Consider the following 7,933-nt stretch of genomic DNA (forward strand, 5'->3'; position numbering starts at 1 on the left):
TTTATAAAATCACTGAATCAAATCTAACTCTGATTACATCAGAGAAGGCCAGGTACCCTACACCAGAACAGGGGGTTTGAAATTTTGACTTGTCTACTTAAAGATCACCAAAATCTGATAACAAGGTCAATTACGTCCCTGGGTGGGATTGAACCACCAACCTTTTGGTTAATAGCCGTGTACACTAACTGATTGCGCCACAGAGACACTTTGCAAAAGTCCATACTGACAAAGGCTAATAAGCATTCATCTAAAACGTTTCCTAGAAAAACTTTAAAAAGTCAATAATCTGGAGAGTTTTTGTAAGATGTTTCTTCCATCAACCAACGAAGAAACACATTGGTACTTTCCCATGATGAGTGAGTGCTTCAGGATCTCTTGCACTTACATGTGCAGCAGAGTACAGCAATGGAAGCATGCTGGGCTCATAACCCAGCGGTAGGCAGATTGAAACTATCCTCTGCTATATGCATTTTTTTTTGTTAATTAAAGTAATCCAAAACTGGATTGATATTTTTGCTCTTTTATTTTTACTTAAAGTACAATAACTTTTACCATTTTAATTTGTTTTAATAGTATATTGACAGTATAGTTTTCTTTAAAAAATCCACTTAATTTTCTTTACCCTATTATTAAAATGGTAATTGACAAAAACAAACTACATTGTCACCAGAAGAGCAATACAAAATGTACAAGTGATATATTAAAATCATCTTTCCAGCTTGAATTTCAATGATGCATTGGGGCAACGATTTTGTGAGAAACATTTTCACCCTTAAATAAAGATTTTCTTAATTCCTTACCTGTGTGCTAATTAGATATCACCTTGTTTTCACATTAAACAGACTTCCACATGAGAAAGCAGCAAGGATGCAGTGGCGTTAATGTTTCCTGGTGTCAACCTGTATTATTTCAGTAGACATTGAAATGAGGATGCATCTTGCTGCCTTTCCAATGAAGCAAGTTTAATTTAGTAATAGGTGAAAAACCATCCTTACAAAGGTGTTAATCAGAGACTTGGCTTTGTGGACACTTTTCAGAGAACAAATTTGTTAGCATAAAAATAAAGCCAGAAAATGAAGAGCTGTTTAATCACTCAATTGGATTTTTTTGCCAGCATATTTCTTTTTCTCTGCAACCCACTGCTAAATTGTGCTTCCTAGCTGTTTTTATAAAATCACTGAATCAAATCTAACTATGATTACATCAGAGAAGGCCAGGTACCCTACACCATAACAGGGGGTTTGAAATTTTGACTTGTCTACTTAAAAATCACCAAAATCTGATAACAAGGTCAATTACGTCCCTGGTTGGGATTGAACCACCAACCTTTTGGTTAGTAGCCGGACACACTAACCGATTGCGCCACAGAGACACTTTGCAAAAAGTACATACTGACAAAGTCTAATAAGCATACATCTAGAACATTTCCTAGAAAAACTTTAAAAAGTCAATAATCTGGAGAGTTTTTGTAATATGTTTCTTCCATCAACCAATGAAGAAATACATTGGTACTTTCCCATGATGAGTGAGTGCTTCAGGATCTTTTGCACTTACATGTGCAGCAGAGTACTGCAATGGAAGCATGCTGGGTCCATAACCCAGAGGTAGGCAGATTAAAACTATCCTCTGCTATATGCATTTTTTTTGTTAATTAAAGTAATCCAAAACTGGGATTGATATTTTTGCTATTTTATTTTTCATTAAAGTACAATAACTTTTACCATTTTAATTTGTTTTAATAGTATATTGAAAGTATTGTTTTCTTTTAAAAATCCACTTAATTTTCTTTACCCTATTATTAAAATGGTAATTGACAAAAACAAACTACATTGTCACCAGAAGAGCAATACAAAATGTACAAGTGATATATTAAAATCATCTTTCCAGCTTGAATTTCAATGATGCATTGGGGCAACGATTTTGTGAGAAACATTTTCACCCTTAAATAAAGATTTTCTTAATTCCTTACCTGTGTGCTAATTAGATATCACCTTGTTTTCACATTAAACAGACTTCCACATGAGAAAGCAGCAAGGATGCAGTGGCGTTAATGTTTCCTGGTGTCAACCTGTATTATTTCAGTAGACATTGAAATGAGGATGCATCTTGCTGCCTTTCCAATGAAGCAAGTTTAATTTAGTAATAGGTGAAAAACCATCCTTACAAAGGTGTTAATCAGAGACTTGGCTTTGTGGACACTTTTCAGAGAACAAATTTGTTAGCATAAAAATAAAGCCAGAAAATGAAGAGCTGTTTAATCACTCAATTGGATTTTTTTGCCAGCATATTTCTTTTTCTCTGCAACCCACTGCTAAATTGTGCTTCCTAGCTGTTTTTATAAAATCACTGAATCAAATCTAACCACATCAGAGAAGGCCAGGTACCCTACACCAAAACAGGGGGTTTGAAATTTTGACTTGTCTACTTAAAGATCACCAAAATCTGATAACAAGGTCAATTACGTCCCTGGGTGGGATTGAACCACCAACCTTTTGGTTAATAGCCGTGCACACTAACTGATTGTGCCACAGAGACACTTTGCAAAAGTCCATACTGACAAAGTCTAATAAGCATACATCTAGAACGTTTCCTAGAAAAACTTTAAAAAGTCAATAATCTGGAGAGTTTTTGTAAGATGTTTCTTCCATCAACCAATGAAAATTAAGTGGATTTTTAAAAGAAAACAATACTTTCAATATACTATTAAAACAAATTAAAATGGTAAAAGTTATTGTACTTTAATGAAAAATAAAAGAGCAAAAATATCAATCCCAGTTTTGGATTACTTTAACAAAAAAAAAAATGCATATAGCAGAGGATAGTTTTAATCTGCCTACCTCTGGGTTATGGGCCCAGCATGCTTCCATTGCAGTACTCTGCTGCACATGTAAGTGCAAGAGATCCTAAAGCACTCACTCATCATATGAAAGTACCAATGTGTTTCTTCATTGGTTGATGGAAGAAACATCTTACAAAAACTCTCCAGATTATTGACTTTTTAAAGTTTTCCTAGGAAACGTTCTAGATGTATGCTTATTAGACTTTGTCAGTACGTACTTTTTGTAAAGTGTCTCTGTGGTGCAATCGGTTAGTATGTCCGGCTATTAACCAAAAGGTTGGTGGTTCAATCCCACCCAGGGATGTAATTGACCTTGTTATCAGATTTTGGTGATCTTTAAGTAGACAAGTCAAAATTTCAAACCCCCTGTTCTGGTGTAGGGTACCTGGCCTTCTCTGATGTAATCAGTTAGATTTGATTCAGTGATTTTATAAAAACAGCTAGGAAGCACAATTTAGCAGTGGGTTGCAGAGAAAAAGAAATATGCTGGCAAAAAAAATCCAATTGAGTGATTAAACAGCTCTTAATTTTCTGGCTTTATTTTTATGCTAACAAATTTGTTCTCTGAAAAGTGTCCACAAAGCCAAGTCTCTGATTAACACCTTTGTAAGGATGGTTTTTAACCTATTACTAAATTAAACTTGCTTCATTGGAAAGGCAGCAAGATGCATCCTCATTTCAATGTCTACTGAAATAATACAGGTTGACACCAGGAAACATTAACGCCACTGCATCCTTGCTGCTTTCTCATGTGGAAGTCTGTTTAATGTGAAAACAAGGTGATATCTAATTAGCACACAGGTAAGGAATTAAGAAAATCTTTATTTAAGGGTGAAAATGTTTCTCACAAAATCGTTGCCCCAATGCATCATTGAAATTCAAGCTGGAAAGATGATTTTAATATATCACTTGTACATTTTGTATTGCTCTTCTGGTGACAATGTAGTTTGTTTTTGTCAATTACCATTTTAATAACAGGGTAAAGAAAATTAAGTGGATTTTTGAAAGAAAACAATACTGTCAATATACTATTAAAACAAATTAAAATGGTAAAAGTTATTGTACTGTAAGTAAAAATAAAAGAGCCAACATATCAATCCCAGTTTTGGATTACTTTAATTAACAAAAAAAATGCATATAGCAGAGGATAGTTTCAATCTGCCTACCTCTGGGTTATGTGCCCAGCATGCTTCCATTGCTGTACTCTGCTGCACATGTAAGTGCAATAGAACCTGAAGCACTCACTCATCCTGGGAAAGTACCAATGTGTTTCTTCGTTGGTTGATGGAAGAAACATCTTACAAAAACTCTCCAGATTATTGACTTTTTAAAGTTTTTCTAGGAAACGTTTTAGATGAATGCTTATTAGCCTTTGTCAGTATGTACTTTTGCAAAGTGTCACTGTGGCGCAATCAGTTAGTGTGTATGGCTATTAACCAAAAGGTTGGTGGTTCAATCCCACCCAGGGACGTAATTGACCTTGTTATCAGATTTTGGTGATCTTTAAGTAGACAAGTCAAAATTTCAAACCCCCTCTTATGGTGTAGGGTACCTGGCCTTCTCTGATGTAATCAGAGTTAGATTTGATTCAGTGATTTTATAAAAACAGCTAGGAAGCACAATTTAGCAGTGGGTTGCAGAGAAAAAGAAATATGCTGGCAAAAAAATCCAATTGAGTGATTAAACAGCTCTTCATTTTCTGGCTTTATTTTTATGCTAACAAATTTGTTCTCTGAAAAGTGTCCACAAAGCCAAGTCTCTGATTAACACCTTTGTAAGGATGGTTTTTCACCTATTACTAAATTAAACTTGCTTCATTGGAAAGGCAGCAAGATGCATCCTCATTTCAATGTCTACTGAAATAATACAGGTTGACACCAGGAAACATTAACGCCACTGCATCCTTGCTGCTTTCTCATGTGGAAGTCTGTTTAATGTGAAAACAAGGTGATATCTAATTAGCACACAGGTAAGGAATTAAGAAAATCTTTATTTAAGGGTGAAAATGTTTCTCACAAAATCGTTGCCCCAATGCATCATTGAAATTCAAGCTGGAAAGATGATTTTAATATATCACTTGTACATTTTGTATTGCTCTTCTGGTGACAATGTAGTTTGTTTTTGTCAATTACCATTTTAATAATAGGGTAAAGAAAATTAAGTGGATTTTTTAAAGAAAACTATACTGTCAATATACTATTAAAACAAATTAAAATGGTAAAAGTTATTGTACTTTAAGTAAAAATAAAAGAGCAAAAATATCAATCCCAGTTTTGATTACTTAAATTAACAAAAAAAAATGCATATAGCAAAGGATAGTTTCAATCTGCCTACCTCTGGGTTATGGGCCCAGCATGCTTCCATTGCAGTACTCTGCTGCACATGTAAGTGCAAGAGATCCTGAAGCACTCAGTCATCATGGGAAAGTACCAATGTGTTTCTTCGTTGGTTGATGGAAGAAACATCTTACAAAAACTCTCCAGATTATTGACTTTTTAAAGTTTTTCTAGGAAACGTTCTAGATGTATGCTTATTAGCCTTTCTCAGTATGTAGTTTTTGCAAAGTGTCTCTGTGGCGCAATCGGTTAGTGTGTCCGGCTACTAACCAAAAGGTTGGTGGTTCAATCCCACCCAAGGACGTAATTGACCTTGTTATCAGATTTTGGTGATCTTTAAGTAGACAAGTCAAAATTTCAAACCCCCTGTTATGGTGTAGGGTACCTGGCCTTCTCTGATGTAATCAGAGTTAGATTTGATTCATTGATTTTATAAAAACAGATAGGAAGCACAATTTAGCAGTGGGTTGCAGAGAAAAAGAAATATGCTGGCAAAAAAAATCCAATTGAGTGATTAAACAGCTCTTCATTTTCTGGCTTTATTTTTATGCTAACAAATTTGTTCTCTGAAAAGTGTCCACAAAGCCAAGTCTCTGATTAACACCTTTGTAGGGATGGTTTATTAACCTATTACTAAATTAAACTTGCTTCATTGGAAAGGCAGCAAGATGCATCCTCATTTCAATGTCTACTGAAATAATACAGGTTGACACCAGGAAACATTAACGCCACTGCATCCTTGCTGCTTTCTCATGTAGAAGTCTGTTTAATGTGAAAACAAGGTGATATCTAATTAGCATACAGGTAAGGGATTAAAAAAATCTTTATTTAAGGGTGAAGATGTTTCTCACAAAATCGTTGCCCCCAATGCATCATTGAAATTCAAGCTGGAAAGATGATTTTAATATATCACTTGTACATTTTGTATTGCTCTTCTGGTGACAATGTAGTTTGTTTTTGTCAATTACCATTTTAATAATAGAGTAAAGAAAATTAAGTGGATTTTTTAAAGAAAACTATACTGTCAATATACTATTAAAACAAATTAAAATGGTAAAAGTTATTGTACTTTAAGTAAAAATAAAAGAGCAAAAATATCAATCCCAGTTTTGATTACTTAAATTAACAAAAAAAAATGCATATAGCAAAGGATAGTTTCAATCTGCCTACCTCTGGGTTATGGGCCCAGCATGCTTCCATTGCAGTACTCTGCTGCACATGTAAGTGCAAGAGATCCTGAAGCACTCACTCATCATGGGAAAGTACCAATGTGTTTCTTCGTTGGTTGATGGAAGAAACATCTTACAAAAACTCTCCAGATTATTGACTTTTTAAAGTTTTTCTAGGAAACGTTCTAGATGTATGCTTATTAGCCTTTGTCAGTATGTACTTTTTGCAAAGTGTCTCTGTGGCGCAATCGGTTAGTGTGTCTGGCTACTAACCAAAAGGTTGGTGGTTCAATCCCACCTAGGGACTTAATAGACCTTGTTATCAGATTTTGGTGATCTTTAAGTAGACAAGTCAAAATTTCAAACCCCATGTTATGGTGTAGGGCAGGCATTCCCAACCGCGGTCCTCAAGGCACACCAACAGTGCAGGTTTTAGTGATATCCAGGCTTCAGCACAGATGGTTAATTCAAAATAACTGAGCTACTAATTAAGTCACCTGTGTTCAAGCCTGGATATCACTAAAACCAGGACTGTTAGTGTGCCTTGAGGACCATGGTTGGGAAACACTGGTGTAGGGTACCTGGCCTTCTCTGATGTAATCAGAGTTAGATTTGATTCAGTGATTTTATAAAAACAGATAGGAAGCACAATTTAGCAGTGGGTTGCAGAGAAAAAGAAATATGCTGGCAAAAAAAATCCAATTGAGTGATTAAACAGCTCTTCATTTTCTGGCTTTATTTTTATGCTAACAAATTTGTTCTCTGAAAAGTGTCCACAAAGCCAAGTCTCTGATTAACACCTTTGTAGGGATGGTTTTTCACCTATTACTAAATTAAACTTGCTTCATTGGAAAGGCAGCAAGATGCATCCTCATTTCAATTTCTACTGAAATAATACAGGTTGACACCAGGAAACATTAACGCCACTGCATCCTTGCTGCTTTCTCATGTGGAAGTCTGTTTAATGTGAAAACAAGGTGATATCTAATTAGCACACAGGTAAGGAATTAATAAAATCTTTATTTAAGGGTGAAGATGTTTCTCACAAAATCGTTGCCCCAATGCATCATTGAAATTCAAGCTGGAAAGATGATTTTAATATATCACTTGTACATTTTGTATTGCTCTTCTGGTGACAATGTAGTTTGTTTTTGTCAATTACCCTTTTAATAATAGGGTAAAGAAAATTAAGTGGATTTTTTAAAGAAAACTATACTGTCAATATACTATTCAAACAAATTAAAATGGTAAAAGTTATTGTACTTCAAGTAAAAATAAAAGAGCAAAAATATCAATCCCAGTTTTGATTACTTTAATTAACAAAAAAATGCATATAGCAAAGGATAGTTTCAATCTGCCTACCTCTGGGTTATGGGCCCAGCATGCTTCCATTGCAGTACTCTGCTGCACATGTAAGTGCAAGAGATCCTGAAGCACTCACTCATCATGGGAAAGTACCAATGTGTTTCTTCGTTGGTTGATGGAAGAAACATTTTACAAAAACTCTCCAGATTATTGACTTTTTAAAGTTTTTCTAGGAAATGTTCGAGATGTATGCTTATTAGACTTTGTCAGTATGTACTTTT

The 7,933-nt window shown here is 34.8% G+C and overlaps 1 non-coding gene across 1 annotated transcript; it reads left to right on the top strand.

Annotated features, from left to right (window-relative positions):
* The first annotated feature begins 6,580 nt into the window (after nt 1-6,580).
* Nucleotides 6,581-6,654, top strand: TRNAS-ACU (transfer RNA serine (anticodon ACU)). The gene has a single exon. It is a non-coding gene; the product is annotated as a tRNA-Ser (tRNA).
* Nucleotides 6,655-7,933: the final 1,279 nt, after the last annotated feature.

This window comes from Pseudophryne corroboree, chromosome 3 (assembly GCF_028390025.1).
Source record: "Pseudophryne corroboree isolate aPseCor3 chromosome 3, aPseCor3.hap2, whole genome shotgun sequence".
Lineage (NCBI taxonomy): Eukaryota > Metazoa > Chordata > Amphibia > Anura > Myobatrachidae > Pseudophryne > Pseudophryne corroboree.